Source organism: Cryptotermes secundus, unplaced genomic scaffold (genome assembly GCF_002891405.2).
Source record: "Cryptotermes secundus unplaced genomic scaffold, Csec_1.0 scaffold66, whole genome shotgun sequence".
Taxonomy (NCBI): domain Eukaryota; kingdom Metazoa; phylum Arthropoda; class Insecta; order Blattodea; family Kalotermitidae; genus Cryptotermes; species Cryptotermes secundus.
In genome coordinates this window covers 2,085,811-2,105,384 of record NW_019731262.1, presented here as the reverse complement: position 1 = coordinate 2,105,384, position 19,574 = coordinate 2,085,811, and the positions used below count along the sequence as shown (strand labels likewise).

General features: G+C 43.1%; 1 long non-coding RNA gene across 3 annotated transcripts in view; it reads left to right on the top strand.

Annotated features, from left to right (window-relative positions):
- Positions 1 to 19,574, top strand: part of LOC111866679 — a 239,262-nt gene that overhangs the window by 39,664 nt on the left and 180,024 nt on the right. For all 3 annotated transcript variants that reach the window (XR_004513247.1, XR_004513246.1, XR_002843191.2), the window contains exon 2: positions 12,810 to 12,867. This is a non-coding gene — a long non-coding RNA (uncharacterized LOC111866679). The remainder of the gene's footprint in view (positions 1 to 12,809; positions 12,868 to 19,574) is intronic.

Sequence of the window (19,574 nt, the reverse complement as noted above, 5' to 3'; positions counted from 1 at the left end):
CAGTCAAGTAGAATTTCAGGGAACGGTATGTGAAAAGTGGACTTTATTCAGTTGACTAGTTGACTAGTTGACACCACTTCTGACACCAGTTGTCGCGTATCGGGGGTATGACGCGACAAATAAATTCTCGATGTATTTGATGTAGCGAATTTTATTTCACATTCGCACTTACAATCACCCAAATTACAGATTTACGCTTACTGCTATCTGCAGTATCACAAATAGTACACTCCAAATGCCAGAATACGACTGACTAGTTGCTGGCTAACTCGGCACTAACTCGGAGGTAGCTCGAGGACTCACTGACTAACTCAGTACAACTCGACTCGGCGACTGTTACTTTATAACTCTGAACTGTCTTCAGTACAACTGACTGGTACCAGCTGTGCAGCTCACTTATATAGCTGCAGTGCTTGCCGGTTGCGTAATGAGCGCCACGTCATCCTGTTACGTCACCGCTGTTGACTCGCCTTGCATAGTTACCAGGTTGCGGGGGCTCGGCTCTCTTCGGCTCCGCTCGTGACGTCACCGCGCATAGCGGCCAGGATGCGGGGTGATTACTCGCCTATTACGCGAGCGTTACGTTACCGCTGAGGGGTGGGAGGGGAGCGCTGACTCACCCACCGCGTCACTGCTGGTGTGGGGGGGCTCGGCTTTGCGCAACATGTCACAATATAGTGGAGGTTCTTTTGAACACTCTAATACATATTTCATGAATTACGGACAATTATTTGACCAGCTGAGAAACAATCAGATTATGAAGATAGGTTCTACTCATTGCGTCAGATAATGGCAGTACGAAATACGTATTTCCGCTTGATAACTGAGAAGAACCCTAAGAACAGCAGGCATTTTATCTTTTGGGATGGGGCTCCCTGAAGTCAGGTAGAAGTTGATAGTGTTTCGGAGTAATTTACTGTGTCCATCTTCAGGGCCGTAAGATAAACCATGGAAATAACCAAGAGATAGCTTCTTGGTTGAATTAATTATCAACCTTAAATATTGTCACATGATTCAGTGACTGTAGACGGGGTTTGGGTTGGTGGTCAGATTTACTGGGCGCTTACAGAACATAACTTCAGATAACTATGGAGTCTCAAGAGTTACGCACTGTTAAGATCACTGTAACTACAGCATACACAAAGTCTCAAAATCACAGTCAGAGTTCCTTTACCATTTGCGGCTTACCGCCAATCGGTTCGTCTTGGCGCCAAGCCCCATTGACTCACGTCCAGCATTTTTTCAACCGAACCCTTACCGTTATAATCCTTATGTGACATCGTCTCTGACGAGAGGACGGGTCTGTTGTTTGCAATTGCTGCTGGGCCTCGCCAGCGCTGTCATTCTCGGGTCCGAGTCCCACGGGACTCTTGACCATATTTTACTGTCTCAGACCAGAGACTCCCCCAGTCTGGAGGGCCAGTTCCCCGTACTTATATCCCCCAGGAACAGGTTGGCCCAATTATACCCCCAGGCACTGGGTTCCCTTTTCGTCGCCTCCTACGCCTCTCAGGGCTAAGGTGAGGCATTCGAACCCGCCTCAACGTGGGCTACATAAAGCCTGATCTACTAGTCCTCGTTATATAACCCCGACACCGACCGTACAGAGAATCTTTCTTTCATTATTACATGTTTTCTCGTTGCCGGGGAAACAACGTGTCCACAGAACTGTTCTCTATCAACGGCTCTTGTGCTGTCTCCCGTTTACACAACTCTTACTTGGACCTACATATCACAATATGAAGCATATGTTCCGGCGAAACAATGGTGAGTTTTCACCTGCCTACTGGTGTAACGTCCCAGAAGACAGAACTGTCTGTAATCACCATTGCGAGAACTTAAAGTCCGGTTGTGTAAGGCTTGAGATTGTCACCGCGACTCGTGTTCATGTTGTGGTATTCTGCGCTGTGGCCTGTAAACTTATATGAAAGTTTCGGAAGAATACGTCATCTCTGTCTTGACCCTGAAGATAGAGGCAGCGTGTTTCTTCAAAAATCAATATTAAAATTCTAAATATCATCAAATTCGAATAAATATAACGGGCACATTACACTCTTTCCTGTGTGAATCTCGAATATAACTGGCTATTAATTAAATAAACTACAAGCGGGAAGGTCGCGGGTTCAAGTCCCGATGAGGTCATTGGAATTTTTCAATTGACGTAATGCTTCCAGCCGCACTATGGCCCTGGTGTCGACTCAGCCTCTAACAGAAATGAGTACCAGGAATATTCTTGGAGTATTCTTGGGGGTAAACCGCGGCCGGCGCGTAAGGCTGACAACCTAACCACCATCTTTGAACCGATTGTCTAGATAATGTGGGACCCTCAACGTCTCACAACCCTATGGGCCTCCACGGCCTGTTACAGGGATAGCTTTACTTTACTTTTATTAATTTAATAAATATTAATCGAAATGAAAATTATTTTGAACAAAATTATAGACAAGAAGGCCGCGCCATAGCTCAAGCGGTTAGTCGCTGGCTTCCCACCGCGGCGGCCCGGGTTCGATCCCGAGTCTGGTCAAGTGGGATTCGTGGTGGAAAAAGTGGCACTGGGGCAGGTATTCTCCGAGTACATCGGTTTCCCCTGCCAATCTTCATTCCACCAATTGCTCCACAATCACCCTCACCTATCATCTGGGGCTGGTACAGTAGGCCAGAAGTGGCCGCAGTAAAAGGGAATTAGACACACCCCACTAGCAATAAAAAAAATATAGAGAACGAGACACATGTTCCAGGCCCAGTGCACATTTACCGTAAGTCATATGAAACTAGAGATACTTATACAAAAGCGATGTAACGCTCCATAACTGCGTTGCTATGCTTAATTCCATATTTTGTCCTGGTTTTAAGGACAGTTTCAGGGTGGACACTATGGCGCCAGACGGTAAACTGATACATGAATGATGAATAGGGAAATATTTGAAAATGAGCTGTATTCGTCTCTATGAAGGATTATCTCTGCAACTTCCTTGATGAGCTGATGAAAACCACGAAATACCGCAGCCAGGGTATCACGTGTTCAGCAGATATTCGAACCGTGCACCTCCAGAATACAAGTCTGGACCATTACCTCTATATAACTTGTTAAGAGCAGGAAACTTTTTTTATTCTCTTAAGGAGAATGTGAAATGTTTTAAATATTTGGGTAGCTTGTTAACAGATGATGGAAGGTGTACTTGTGAAATTAAATCCAGGATTGCCATGGCAAAAGCTGCATTTAGCAAGAAGAAGAATCTTTTTACCAGCAAATTGGACTTAAATTTGAGGANNNNAACTGCCTTCTAAAAGAAGTTATTGAAGGAAAGATAGAGGGGCGGATAGAAGTGACAAGAAGACGAGGAAGAAGACGTAAGAAGATGCTGGATGACCTTGGGGACAGAAGAGGATACTGTCATTTGAAGGAGAAAGCTCTAGATCGCATTAAGTGGAGGAATTGTTTTGGAAGAGACTGTGGACCTGTCGTCTTGACAGATTACTGATGATGATGATGAAGTCATTCGACGATTTCGTACATTGTTTGCTTTGGGGAGTGACTGTCCATGTGACAGCCTCTCTGGCGCAGCATCGAGTTTCATGATCGATTGTTTTGTTCAGTTGAAATGAGGTTACTTTACTTGTTTGTGTCCACATCAATGATTAATGGATAGTGGTTTTATAGAGTGGAAGCTTATCATGACGTGTCTGAAAGAACTAGCATTGAATTATACTGATATATCTGAAGGAACTAGCACTGAATTATACGGACGTGTCTGAAGGAAAGAGCACTGAGTTGTATTGACGTATTTAGGGAATACATGCGTGTGAAACTTGGTGTCATTAAGGGAAGAAATCTAACCGAGGGTGTTTGAGAGCAGGGCGCTGAAAAGGAATGAAATAACGAGAGACCGAAGAAATTTTCATGATGAGGAGCTTCATACGAGTAACTGGTTTTCGTTGTCAGATATTAACCAAAGAGTTTCAGATGGGCAGAGCATGTAACCCATATGGGAGAGAAGTGAACATAATGTATTGGGAAGAAAGCCTGAAGGAGAGAGACCATTAGGAAGACCTAGATGTTGATGGGAGGATAGTATGAAAATGTACATTGAATGGACATGGACTGGATACATCTGGCTTCAGGACCGATGGTGGAATGTTTTAAACAATGTAATGAATCATTGGGCTCAGTGGAATTCTGGGTATTTCTTGAATAGCGTACGTGTCGGAGTCTGAAGAAGGACCGTCCTTCATAAAGTTAGGTTTAGGGAATGCGTAGAAGTTTCTGAAGGGGATATCTAACAGTTTTTACTCATATCCTCAAGAAGACGATGTAATATAAGCTGATTTAATTTGCTGTAGGGTAGGTCAGTTTGTCTCCAAACAGGCACAAAAGCCATCTGAAATGCTGGCTTAGTTTCCATACTAAGAAAGAAACAAAATATATCGTATGAAACGTTTAATTAGCCTCTTTAATATTGAAATTGAACCAAATAATTAGTTATAAGACCTTTGTGCAAGAGTCAACACAAATTTCAGATTTTCTAAATATGCGTTTTCAGCATTTTCACATTCAACGAAATTTGTGTAGGTGTTTTCTGCAAGAATGTTTTACATGTGGCTAGTACAAGTTGAAGATCTCAAATCTGAATGTGTCTTTCCGTTTATTTCAGGATGCTGCCAGTATCTAAATCATACAGCGTTGAATGATAGGATGACTGATGAAACTGTCGTGGCATAACTGAAATATTTATTATTCCAGGACGAACTGAGGAAAATCTTGGCAATTTTCAGTTAGGATAGTCACTGTCCAGACCCAGTTTCGATCCGTGCACCTCCTGAAGAAAAGTTTAGAACTTTAGTGCTAGAGAAACCTCGCCCGTCCGAAACTTCAGAAAATTTGTCATCTGTGGTTCTGATTTTGAGTGTATTTGATCACCCCTGCCACAATCTTAAGAAATTACTAAGAGAATGTATCCAGATTTCAGGGAATGTTTTCTGTTTGCAAGATAGCGGATAGTACATATCTTATCATGTGTTCCGTGCTGACCGGGGAACTAACTAACAACTAACTTCATGGAGCTGAGACATTCCTGAGAAGCCGCAAATTCTGCAGCTACTAAAGAACTTCCCAGCATTTTATGGAACCCGAAGTTTCATTGCCGTGTTCACAAGAGCCCTCCACTGGTCCCTATTCTGAACCAGATCAATGCGGTCCATACCACCCAATCCTATCTCCCTAAGATCCATTTTAATATTATCCACACACCTACGTCTTTGTCGTCCTAGTGATATCTTTCCTTCTGGTTTTCCCACCAATATCCTACAGGCCTTCCTCTTCTCCCTCATTCGTGCTACATACCCTGCCCATCTCACCTTCCTTGACTTGAGCATTCTAATTATACTAAGCGAATAGCACAAGTTATAAGCTCCTCATTATGCCTCGAATGTGATAACTCGCCTCGTGTAACAGTGTCTTCTCGCGAGTGACGGAGGGACGCCTGAACAAGAGCTGGAGAGCGGCGTTGTAGACTGCTAATTAGCTGACAGTCGTAAACATATAGCATTGCCATAGATTTTGTGCTTTGTGTTTCGTAATTCACGAGCTTTATGGTGCTCTTGAAATCCCGTACGTACAAAATCTATTCATTTAGTCATCTTCATGGTTGAATATATTCGTGAAATCAGCTTCTAGGAATAGCAGTCGGGTAGGAGTTTCCATTGTATTCTCAGGGCAGCACTTGACTTCTGGCTTTTCGTTACATACTTCTGCTAATTGTACAGAAACCGGAGAGGGAATTTCCGCTTGAAATATTAAGATACATGGGCGTATGCGGTGTATCGCAGGGGAAAAAATATTAACTTTTATATGTAGTCTGTAACTAGTGCAATAATCCTTAGAGAATCCAGCGGAAAATCTTCATGTTTGTTACGTAAATTATAAATCTCATAAAATGGACGATATTATCCGTCTAAAACTTCTCTGAGGGCACATCAGGCAACCTTACGGAATAATGTCCCTATGTAGTCAAAGAGATCTCAGTTTTACAGTTTTGGTTCCTATTTTGGTTTAAAAATGTAATCCGCTAAGGGGACCGGCGGTAGCATAGTTGGTTGAGGCACTATGTTACAAACCTGAAAGTTCGCGGGTTCGATTCCCGATGAGGTCATGGGATTTTTCAATTGACCTAATCTTTCCAGCCGCAATATGACCTTGGCGTCAGAGTACCAGGAATCTTCCTGGGGATAAAGGGCGGCAGACGCGTATATTTGATAACCTCACCGCCATCTGTGAGCCGGTTGTCTAGAGAAAATGTGGCGGTCTCCACGTCTCACAACGCTAAGGTCCTCCACGGCCTGTTACAGCGATAACTTTACTTTTATACTTTTTAATCTGTTAATTTTATAATGACGAAATAACGATATACGTCACTGATGACGTACTTCGAAGATCTTCAGACGCAGTATAGCTTTAAATGCGTCTCTATGAAGTAAAAGACAGACGTAAATGGATTTGAGGTTCTCACGATGATGATTTTTAAAAGTACTGTCTCACGGAATTAATGCCGTATAATATGGTAGAAGTTTAGCAATATTTCGGAGGATCATATCGCCTCTGTTTTCAGTATCCAACTCTAACCCAGCTGAAACTGTCACCCACTTTGTAATAACGCTCCCAGGGAGTTGCCCAGGGTACCCATGGTTCCCAGAGTCGGTCCCGATACCGTAGAGAAGAGAGGTAGTGTGTATCTCTGCGAAATACAGCCCTAATTCCCGTGTCGTTCATCCCTGTTGCCTAGTCACGGTAGTGACTGAACTACCTTTGCTCCCTTTCCCTTAGCTTTCATGTAATCTGTCTTTCTTTTTCTATACCCTAATTTGGCCGCGCCATAGCTCAAGAAGTTAGCCGCTGGCTTCCCACTGCGGCGGCCCGGGTTCGATCCCGGGTCTGGTCAAGTGGGATTTGTGGTGGATAAAGTGGCGCTGGGGCAGGTTTTCTCCGAGTACTTCGGTTTCCCCTGCCAATCTTCATTCCAACAATTGCTCCAAAATCACCCTTACCTATCATCTGGGGCTGGTACAGTAGGCCAGAAGTGGCTGCAGTACAAGGGACTTAGTCCCACCCCACTAACACTAAAAAAAATACCCTAATTACTCTGGATCCGGGATAACACAGTCGGTATAGCGATTGTCTACGGTCGGAGTTCGAGTCCGGGTAAGGGTAAGATTTTCTGTTCTCCACTTCGTCCACACAGGTTCTGGGGCCCACCCAATCTCCTGACAAGGGGTTATCGCGGGTAAAGCTGACCACGCAACCTCCAACTAGTGCCGAAGTTAAGAATACATGGATCTATACCTCAAGGTAACTCCTCGGCACAGACCAAGCAGAAATCACAGCCCTTCTATTGTTGTATAAGTGTGGTTATCACGACGTTTATAGCAGCTGTCGCGGCGCGGACAACACAGAAAACATCATTTTCTATTGCAGGCGTTACGTAGCAACTGCCCCTGTTTACAGAGTCGCTGCTTAGCAACTAGTTTATACGCCACAGTATGAATAGTGAGAGCGTCGTTAAATAATTCCAACCTCACATGTATCTCAGCGGTTTTCGAATTCTTAGGCTATCAGCCATCATGAGTTTCTTCAGTACCACCAGCGATGATCTCACGACAGCTTCCTTCCAAATTCTTTTGTCATCATAATTCATCGGTCAGTCCGTAATCGGATTAAGTACCGTGTAAATCCATCCTTTCTTCCTCTCAGAGGTTTCTGAACTGCATTTCAAAACATTTCGTCTCTGTCTCTCTTTCCTGTTAATTAATAAACGACTACAAGAGAGTGAATACACCGCCATATAACCCCAGATTAATATCAAAATGTACTTTTATTTATTTATTTATTTATTTTGCATTATTCTGCTTTTTTGTGTGTGGAGCCACACGGCTAATTTTCAAACAACTCGAGCTTTCCTGCGGTAAAGAGCTATTTAGCAGACAAACACTCGTACGTACGTTTGTATTCAAGTCATAATGCTAACAATTTTGCTTCGTTAAATATTTAACCACGTAATATTAAGAATAATGAATTGAATTATACAAACTCTCTGTACTGTAAGTAGCTGCAAGGTAGAACCAGAAAATTCTGCAATACTGAAAGCAATTGTGTCATGTGTTTGCGCCCTAAAGAAGTATTAAACCTTGTGCGTGCCACGTGCCCTGACTGTCTAATTAGGAGTTGGACTAATAAAACATGTTTAAATGATTAACGTTGGAGAAAACTACATAATGAGGAGCTTCATAGCTTGTACTCTTAACCAAGTATAATTAGAGTGATAAAGTCAAGGAGGATGAGATGGGCAGGGCATGTAGTACAAATGGGGGAGAAGAAGAATGCATATAGAATATTTGTGAGAAACAAAGAAAAGACCACTAGGAAGACTAAGATGTAGATGGATGGACAATATTAAAATGGATCTTAGAGAGATAGGGTGGTATGATATGGACTGGATCTATCTGGCTCAGGATAGGGACAAGTGGAGGGCTCTTGTGAACACGGTAATGAACCTTCGGGTTCCATAAAATGGTGGTAAGTTCTTGAGTAGCTGCACAACTGGCGGCTTCTCAAGAAGGGCTCGGTTCCGTGAGTGGGTGAGTGAAATGATTCACATGTTTCGGAACATGAGCATGTGACTTAAAAGTAGATTCATTATGTATGAATTCATGAAATGATTTATAGATTTCTTACGGGGATCCAATCAACATACGGTGCTCTTAACCGAATAACATTCCTGCTTTGTGTTATGAGGTTATGGGTTCGTATCATGATCTTAACACCGGCTGTTCTAGATTAGATTTTTATTGTGGGAGGCGTGGGAAATTTAGCAGCGGTTTTGACAGCTCACTCGGTATTAGCGACTGGACGACCGAGGGTTCGGAGTTCGGGTCCCGGTGGATTCATGAATTTTCTCTTCTCCACATCGTCCAGACTGGTTCTGGGGCCCACCCAGCCTCCTATCCAATGGGTACTGGGGGCTCTTTCCCCTGAGGTAAAGCGGCTAGGAATTGAAGCTAACCCCTTACCTCCAACAAGGGCCGAGGTCAAGAAAACGAGGGTCTGTACATCCACTCCCCCTTACGTCTTCATGGTTTAGTGCTTAGTTAGTTACAGGGACAACTTTACTTTTATTGAGACTTAACAGCAACGGATGGTAGGCAGGGAAATGGATGATACATCGGTAAGGATTCGAAAGGAAGTGGTGTTGACCTAATCGAGATACCAGCCGTATCCAGTCATTTACCTCGAACTGAGGAAAACCACGATAAAATCCTATTAGGATATCCAGTGTTCTGACCGAGATTGGAACCCAGAAATTCTCGAATACATGTCTATATTGTTACTTCTAAAACAGCGTGTTTAGTGCAAAGGACACCTTAGGAAACTGCTGGACTACCAGCTACTGTCAGTGCCCATCCGGAAGTTCCTGCGAACAGCCACCTTGACTCAGGTTTTCTCTAATTGCCTCTGTCTTAAAGCAAATGCTGGGTTGGTTCCCAAGTTCCCAGTCGCTACTGCATGAGCATCGTGTAGAATGGGGAGATATGGACTGGATTGATCTGGCTCAGGATAGGGACTAGTGGAGGTCTTTTGTGAACACAGCAATAAACCTTCGGGTTCCATAAAATGTTGGGAAGTTCTTGACTAGCTACAGAACTGGCTTAGTTCCACGAAGTTCTCACAGCGGTTACTACAAGGAGTGCTAGTTCCTGGCCGTGTAGCCCAGTAGAAGATTACCGACATTTCGGATGTAGATATTGCATCCAACTTAGGGTAGAAAATGAAGCCAAGCAAAAGGACCATTGAAGAATTCTATATTCTGGTGTATAACACCATGTAGTCTGTTGAAAATCAACTGACGTTTCGGAGGAAAATGTTGCCTCCAGCTTCAAGGTCAAATAAACCGAGCAAGATACCTGCTGGAATGGTTTCTAAGATCCCAGTTGCTGCTGGATACGTAGAATTCAGATATCTGTCGTGTCTTTCCTCGGATCTTGCAAGCAAATGCAGAAACAGTACTTCAGATTAGACCAGGTCCGTGGTAGATCCAAGGATTTTTTCTTCAAGGAGGAAACCAATTTGCAAGCTGAGCACTCAGGAAATTTGCTTACGGATTACATTTAATCCGTTTGAGATTGTTTTTACTGATGGACATACAGAATTCAAGATAAAATAATATTATCATGATTTAGGCCGGGCCGTGACTATAGACGGGGTGTGGAGTGGATATTGGACTTACTGACGCAGCTCAGAACTACAAGTAATTTCTGGGATTTTGGGAAGTGTCGCCATGTAATTCGGTAGGTAGATGGATGGATGGACGGACGGACAGATAGATAGATAGACAGACAGATACTTGTTTCAGAGGGAACTATGTAACAAGCAACACGGCGTCGCACTCCAGAATACAATAATTATCATAATCGTCATCATGAACACCTGGTAAATAAGATACAAGCAAAAGTAAATTGGTGCCTGTGCTTAACTAATGAGCACGTCATGGAAACTTATGAAGAAATGGGAGTAGAGCTCCATGCATTCTGAACCTCAAAACTAGATGGATGTGACTGATAATATTCACGCCCCGGCCGCATTATCCTCGTGAAACCAGTGCGCAGTACACACTAGATAAAGCCGATCTGGACCCAGTGGAGAAAGAAAAATTCCTGACCCTGCCATGCAAACCGAACCCCAAATGTCCGGACATCCAGACTGTGGCTTCATAATTATACTGACTCCTCTCTGTAGATTTAATATAGGGCGTAAGTCCGTTATGAACCTCGAGTACTGTAGCGTGTAGAGCCGCTGCTATGCAACGACTGCGAGATAGGCAGATATACCAGACCCGCTTCTAGGCAGCGGCTAGGCAAACACATTCCCGTTGCTAGACACCACATTCTTAACAATGCAGCAGTTGGACTACAGCAATGGAAGAGCCGTGTTTTCTGCGTGGTCAATGTCGAGATGTTATAAGCAATGGACAAGTAGTTAGTTGATCGTTCTGTAAGGGAATCTGTGAAGAGAGGACTTGAGCCTGAGTCAGAGGAATAGTCATTGTTGGAGCCGTTAACAGGAAACGTCTAATAACAGAGTGAAAACACTAGACTGTATTATAGTTATTCTTAGTTACGGCATTAGGTGGTCAATAAATCTCTATTCACTAACCAAAACCCAATCTATAGTCACACATACTACACGTGACAATATTAACGCCATAATATTTTTGACAAAGACTGTACTTCTTAGATCATTGTCCAGAAGAAAGATGGCGACGGCGGCTGTGTGTTGGAAGCAGAGGGTTAAGTTGCTGAAGGCTTTTCCTTTTGGTCGGTAGACTTAACGATCTCTTCACTTCCCCCTCCACCTTTCCTTCGTTTTGTGCTCTTCTGTCTTGGTCTTGTGACCGCAGGCATAAGTAGGGAAAGACGGGGGAGCACTGGCATGGCGATCTCCTGGCGCTCCGCTGCATTTAGTCCAGCTAGACGCCTCCACCCCTCCTGAAACCCAATCCATATTAATGTATTAGGGGCGGGAGATGTGGTGTACTCCATCTACAGTAGGAACGAGGGCACGTCATCGTCTCTTAATGACGTAAACTGTAGTAGAAAGATACTACAGTCTTTTTTTCAACATATTTCCGGTATTTATACGTCGGTGGAAAATTTCAAACATACTTACACAGGACTTTTGCTCCGTAAAGTTGGCTACACAACATATGACGTGCCCTGGCCCCTAGAGCAGCTGGACTTTAAGAATTAAGTTTATGTTATGTTGGAAAGGGCTCAGATTTCCTTTGAATTAAAATATATAGAAACCGAAATAGCTCAGTGTATTGACAAAGCTACGGGTTTGACTACCGGGATATTGGGGTTCGATTCCCAACAAAGGCAAATATCTTTCTTCTTCTCCACCTGGTGGGGCCCTCTCTACCTACAGTGTGTGTTGCAACTGTAGATATAAGGTTAAGGAGGCCGGGGAGTGAAGCCTACAACTGACCTCCACCTAGTACCAAAGTTAAGAAGCCATGTGTACTCGACCGCACGTCTTCGTGGTGTGGAACATAATTAGTACTCTAGACTTACATTCAGGTAATGATCGGTTCGAAGCCCGGCCGGGATATCAGCTGTCCTGAGGTCACTCCTGTTTTTCCTTAACCTTCCCAGTAAATGTCAGGATGTTGCCTACAATTATGTCAAGACCATTTCCTTCCAAATCCTTTCCAGTTTATCCTTCGTATGTCATGTTATGTTTCGGTGCTATGTTGTCCAGCTACTGTCAGCGTAGTTAATATCCCCCCCCCAATTAATTAAGCACCAGGACATCTCTGGGGGCACGCCGTAGCGTAGTTGGTTGAGGCACTATGCGTAAAGCCGGAAGGTCGCGGACGAGGTCATTGAAATTTTCAGTTGACCCAATCCTTCCAGCCGCACTATGGCCCTGAGGTCGACTCAGCCTCTAACAGAAATGAGTACCAGGAATCTTCCTTGGGGTAAATGGCGGCCGGCGAGTAAGGCTGACAACCTCGCCACCATATGTGAGCTGCTTGTCTAGAAAATGTGGGAGCCTCGACGTCTCACAACCCTATGAGCCTCCACGGCCTGTTACAGGGATAGCGTTACCTTACCTATGCTATATCTTCCTTACGTTGTGTTTATAAGAAGAAATTAATATTAAACATTGAAAGGGATTTGTAGTTAAAGATGTTACCGTGATGACTACGCTTGTAGAGCTCATAGGTCTCCTGTTTATGAATCATTTTATGTTACTTTTGCAGGTTCTGGAAGCCTGGAACCTCATCATCACGATCTGAAGTTATGCTTCCTCAAGTCAAGGTAGGCACCACACCTGAAAAATTAAGGGACACAATTATTTCTCGCTTCTTTCAGCGCCATATTTCAATATTCGTAATCATTATTGTTGTTGTTGTTGTTGTTGTTGTTGTTGTTGTTGTTGTTGTTATTATTATGTAAACTGCCAGAATCTTTTGTCTTCTTGTCTGCTGTTCAAAAACATAAAAATTAGAATATACAAAACTATAATTTTGCCTGTGGTTCTGTATGGGTGTGAAACTTGGTCTCTGACATTAAAGGAGGAACATAGACTGAAGGTGTTTGAGAACAGGTTGTTCAAGAAAATATTTGGACCGAAGAGGGATGAAGTGACAGGAAGTTGGAGAAAGAAGCATAATGAGGAGCTTCATAACTTGTACTCTTTTCCAAGTATAATTAGAATGATCAAGTCAAGGAGGATGAGGTGGGCAGGTCATGTAGCACGAGTGGGGGAGACGAGGAATGCGTATAGGATATTGGTGGGAAAGCCAGAAGGAAAGAGACCACAGGGACGACCAAGGCGTAGGTGGGTGGACAATATTAGAATGGATGTTAGAGAGATAGGATGGGATGGTATAGATTAGATAGATCTGGCTCAGGATAGGCACCAGTGGAGGGCTCTTGTGAACACGGTAATGAACCTTCGGGTTCCATAAAATGCTGGGGAATTCTTGAGTAATTGCAGAATTGGCGGCTCCTCAAGAAGGGCTCAGCTCCATGAGTAAGTAATTAATGTGTACTGTCACGTATCCGAGATTTTGCGTCATTAATGAGACAGGTGTTGTATTTGATGATCGAATTTATTGGGCTTTTATACAACTGGTTACAACAGTTCACCCACTGTCCCCTTCTTCCGACTGGACACTCCACGGGAATTATTCTGACCTCCAGCTGTACTCTTTTGTACTCCTTCTATTCTTCTGGCAATGCCCTCTTATAACTCCTCAGCACGAACACCACAGAAAACACCGTCTTCTGATATCAAGATTGTGCGTTTATTGGTCCGTTACCTATCAATGGATATCCTGTTGTTGAGAGCCTGTGCTTCGGGAATAAGTTTACGGAGCCGTTGCCAAGCAATGGGCATATACGTCGCAATCTGTGTAGAATTTTAGTTCAGCAATTCAGACTCTATACATACCAGTACAGGATGTTCCTTTGTGTGCTTTTGTTGCTCATTTTACGACACTGTCTGTGTCTAGATTACATAGCGTCGAATGGTGTAATAATTAATACATTACGAATGGGAGAGGATTTAGAAGGATCGGTCTTAACGTAATCCAGGTTCTCTCCCAGCATTCGCTTAAAGGAACTGAGTACAACCACAAATAACTTAAATCAGAGTAGCTATATCGCTGCAGAGATCCGAACTGAGCATCTGTCAAATACAAGTCTAGGGGCTTACTGTTTCGCCCGCCTGTTAGATCCTAGGTGTAATTGGTTCAGGACAACATGTCGACTGACGTCCATGTAACTGGAGTAATCTGCTCAAGTTGGAACGGTCATTTTGTTCAGTGTTTTCCTTGCCGCTTCGCCGCTGCAGAGCCACGTCCACTGCGTCTCAAAGCAGGACAAGGATCCCGAGTAACATGAGGCGGTCTCAGATGTGTTCCGGAATTGTTATCTTCAGAAACGATTGCTTGGCAGGTTTGGCTACGATCCAATAGCAGGGTAATGTGCAAGATTGTTGCCGATGTTGTTATTCTGTAGCGGGGACAGGATTTACTGCGCTGATAAACACGCGGAGAAGCCCGCAGTTAGCCAGTAAGCGCGGATTGCTGCTCTGCCAGATATTCCCACCGACATAAGAATCCTCAGACAGCTGAGGTCTCAGTACACAGCGCCGAAGGAAGGAGGAGGATTTAATGGTGCAGGAAGAGGCGGAGAGAAGAAAGAAGGGAGGAAGGAGAAGCCAAAAGAGAAAGAAGATGCAGAGAAATAGGAGAAGAAAATAAGAAATAGAAGCACAATGAGTATGAAGAGGTAAAGAGAGGAAAGAAAGAAAAGAAGAGAAAGCAGAAGGCGAGGAGCAAAGGGGTTAGGAAGAGAAGAAGGAGGCGGAAATGAAGATAAGGAGGAAGAAGAGAATTCGAATGAGTGAGATGTGAACGAGGAAATAGAATAGCAAAAGCGAAGAAGAACGAGGAGGAAAAGGAAGTTAAGGAATATGAAGAAAAGTAGGAAGAGAGAAAGTAAGTTGACGAAGAAAAGGAAGGGGAGAAAACGAAACAGGATAAGAAGGGAGAGAAGTAGGAAGAGAATAAGAGAATTTATGCGGAGGAAGAGGAAATAAAGAGGTAGGAAGAAAAAGATAAATAAATAATAAGTGAAAATGGAGAAAAAGTAGGGGAATAGAGAAGATAATTTTTATATTTCATCCTTAGATGATAAATTGGGCAGTTACATGCTCAGTAAGGTTACCGAAACGTCGCGTTATTTTCGGAAACCCAGACGATGGACGGAATCCAGAAACCCTACAAGCCTGAGTGCATAGACCATCACTACAGGCATTTAGAACTGCTTATGTGTGCTTTGAGATGTATCGTCTAAGAAAGAGCAAGTGACTTGGAATTCGTATGGACGGGCCTAATGTCAGACACAGTATTGACGTTATACATGACGTCATTCTCATTATCTTCACTGGGGAGTAGGGTGAAATGGGGGCGGGGATTGAAGATGAAACAGAGTGAGCGGGAGACATACTTAAGAAGTTCTAGGAGCTCAGTAACCTCTCTGAAATCTCACAGCATGTGGAAACTGGGTCTGTCACGTTTTCTTTATAGTTTGATTTGCCTCACTTCACTACCCTTTACAAATGCTTACGTATAAGTACACGAACCGTGGAGGCTTTTCAAACTCTGCATTGTCGTTTGACAGACAGGTAAAATCACCCCCATATACCTTTGTCTCAAAACAATATTGTAGTAGTTTGGATAGAGAAAGATAGAGGGAAGCAGAGTTCTCCAAAGTCACCCAACATTACCGCACCAGTCCTCTAGCCTTTGTTGTGTGTTTGTTTGTTTGTTGTGTAGAGTGACAATATGGTGTGGTTTTGTCATCTTGTCCTGGACAGATGGGAAAGGGGGAAGTTGGTTTGGAGGTCTAAGATTAGTTATTTCCTACCACTAACTTACAACCGCCATCAGTGACAAATAATAATCTACAATGCGCAGTGTATGTCAAGTAAAGGATTGGTTCTTGTCTAGAATCCCCTTCATTCTGCATTTCTAGCTCAAAAACCTCAGAAGTTTTTTCAAAGAAATTTGACTCTAAAAGTGCCAAGTGTAGGAAATTTCGATGTGTACAAATATTGTGACATTTGACTGCATGTGACATCTGCTGGCATTTTGTCTGAACTACATAGTGCAGAAATATTTGTATGGATTCCACCCCCCCCCATACGTTTTCAGTTTTTGCTGAAATGTATGATATTTCCTTTTGAAGAACTGCAGCTAGGCACATAACAAATTAGAACCTGGTTCATGAGGAAATCATGAGGAGACTGAATTCAGGTAATGCTTGCTACTATTCAGTCCACAACATTTTTTCTTCTCGTCTGCTGTACAAAATATAAAATTAGAAGATGCAAAAATATAATTTTGCCTGTAGTTCTGTATGGATGTGAAACTTGGTCTCTGACACTAAGTGAGGGACATAGACTGAGGGTGTTTGAGAACAGGGTGCTGAAGAGAATATTTGGAACGAAGAGAGATGAAATGACAGGAGGTTGGAGAAAACTGCATAATGAGGAGCTTCGTAACTTGTGCTCTTCTCCAAGTATAATTAGAATGATAAAGTCATGGAGGATGTGATGGGTAGGGAATGTAGCACGAATTGGGGAGAATAGGAATACATATAGGATATTGGTGGGAAAGCTAGAAGGAAAGAGATCACTGGGAAGACCAAGACGTAGGTGGTGGATGGACAATATTAAAAAGGATCTTAGAGAGATAGGATAATATAGATTGGATTGATCTGGCTCAGGATAGGGACCAGTGGAGGGCTCTTCTGAACACTACAGTAAACCTTCGGGTTGCATAAAATGCTGGGAAGTTCTTGAGTAGCTGCAGAACTGGAGCCCAGCCAACCGACAGTTGCAGTTACTCTGGGGATTAAGGTTTGGGAGGAAATATATGTGGATACGTATAATCCGAAGAAGAGAGACCAGTTGGAAGATCTAGGCGTAGATGGGAGTGTAATAACGTAATGGATCTTAAACTGGATGTAAGGATGTTGACTGGATTCATGTGCCTGGAGACAGGTAAAAGTGGCGGGCTCTTGTGAACACGTTAACGAACATCCGGGCACCATAAACAGTTGAAAATATCTTGAGCAGCTGAGGAATTACTATCTACTCGATAAAAACTCTGTTCGAATGAGTTAATTTTTGTGTAGGATTATTTTTTCTTCTCCTGAAAATTCGCCTTCAATTATTTTGCATTAATAAGAATATAAAGAATTAATTGTCATTATGGTCTCCAGAAATATTTGTAGTTACTACGTATTTTTGAGGAGCCGGGATGTCTCAGTCGGTATAGCAACTCACTACGGGCTGGACGACCGACGGGTCGGAGTTCGAGTCCCCTTAGTGTCAAGAATTTTCTATTCTTTACGTCGTCCAGACCGGCTGTGGGGTCCACCCAACCTTATATCCAATGGGTACCGCAGGCTCATTCCCCGGAGGTATAGCGGCCGGGGCGTGAAGCTGACCACTCACCTATAACTAGTGACGAGATCAAGAAAATGTGGATCTATACATACACTCCCCCATACGTCTTCATGGCTTAGTGCTTAATTAGTTAAACATAGGGACAACTTTACCTTATTATGTATTTTGATCGCACCCACTGATTAGTTATGCGCAGTTATTCTAAATGTTTTGGGCCATACAGGAAACAACATGAGATTCCCTGTAGAACAGGAGCATGCGCAGAAGCATAAAGGAAATAATTCCCAGTGTGTTGAGTGAAAGTGCATGAAGAAAATATTCTCGGTTTAAGTCTGTGTAGAAACTACCACCCAATGCTCTCGAGTAAATGCAACTTTTCTTCTGTCTGTATGTAAAGTTAAGATTGAAAGGGCTCATTCACGGGTTCTCTCGCCTACATTGGATTGTGAATAGATCCTTTGTGCCCTAAGACAAGGATTGTTCTGCGGTCTTTAGACTTCGCGTTGTATCACGGTTTGGTCGGCCATTATGTTCGCATAATGAACTATATATATAAGTTGTCAAGTATTCACGATTAATATGAAGCTGTTCCGAACAGATCTACAATTTTACTTTTCATCTTCCTGGAAACGCTCTGCTTTAGCGACATCGTCTTTACGGGTTTATTATTTAAACAGACATAACAAGATTACGATGAAGTGCTAATGCATGTCATGTCGAACATTATGTAGGAAACAACTTATACTCCTTACATTAACGCCTTTGGTATCTTTATTTTCTTCCCTCCTTTCTCCGCTATTACTTTCTTATCCTTTACCCTCGCTATTGACATTTCTCTCCCTCCCTCAGGATTCTTCACTTTATTTCAGGCCCCACACTCACTTTTCTTCTGTTCCTTTATCCCCTTTGTACACTTATGTTCTCACTTTATCTCTCCTATATTCGGTCGGTCGGGTAAATTGCTGCTTGTCCTCGCCAGCACAGTTAATCTTGCTTTTTGGGCTCATCGAGACCCACGACCATATTCTTTTTCTTTCCAAGACTTTTCTGTCTTTTTAAATTGGGCTTCGTCTCCGACTAGAGGAGGGTTGGTCGCGTAAATTACTGCTGGTGCTCGCCAGCACAGCGAATCCTGGTTCCCATATTCTTCTTGCATCCCTCCTATTTGTCTTGCCTGACGTCACATGTCTTCCCATTTCATGGAAAATACAGCGTAGGCTTTCGCTCTATCCTAGAAGCGGCAGTTAAGTTTTAGCCATATTTCAGTAACAGTGCTCAAGGTTTCCTTCGAGCTTGACAGATATTGGCTGTTATTTATGTGTGAATTGTTGAAATAATATAAGAATTCTAGTCGCAGAGTCGTGAGAGAGTAAAATATGGTCATGAGTCCTGCGAGACTCGGAACAAAGAATGGCTGTGCTGGCGAGGGCCAAAGTCAGTTTACTTAACCGAAGTATAAATACTAGAAAAATGTGCATATGAAGTGCACCCTAACAAGCCAGTTTCAGCCACCCTCGTAGCTTCTTTTTAACCATTATCACTTATCCCATAACTCTATCTCTTCTGTCGTTCTTTAATTCCTTCTTCCGCTTATAAGACATTTGATCTCTCATTTATCTCGTTCCTTCACATTCTCTTTGATTTCATTTTGATTATGTTGTTCTTTCTACCTTCCAGAAATGTGCAAAATGATTAGCTTAATGTATGTCCTTCACCGCAGAGGCTAACTATCACGGTGACCAAATCAAGCTGGATGGAATAGGCAGGAGTTTTAAAATCCTTGGCGGCCCACACACACTGAGCTAACCAGCATTTTGGATGCATGTGTAGCAAGGACGCGTTGGAGTGGAGGGAGGGGTGGCAAACAGATCGGGGCTGGAGGGTTTGCTTAACCGGAACCACCCATCCATCTGAAATGCTGAAAAGCAGCAGAGGGAAAACGTACACAGAATAAAAATAATGAGGATGAGGGGTATTTCTTCAGTGATATACGTGTACAGTAAGGAGGAGGATTAAAGGGAGGTGGTGAGTGAAGAGAAGG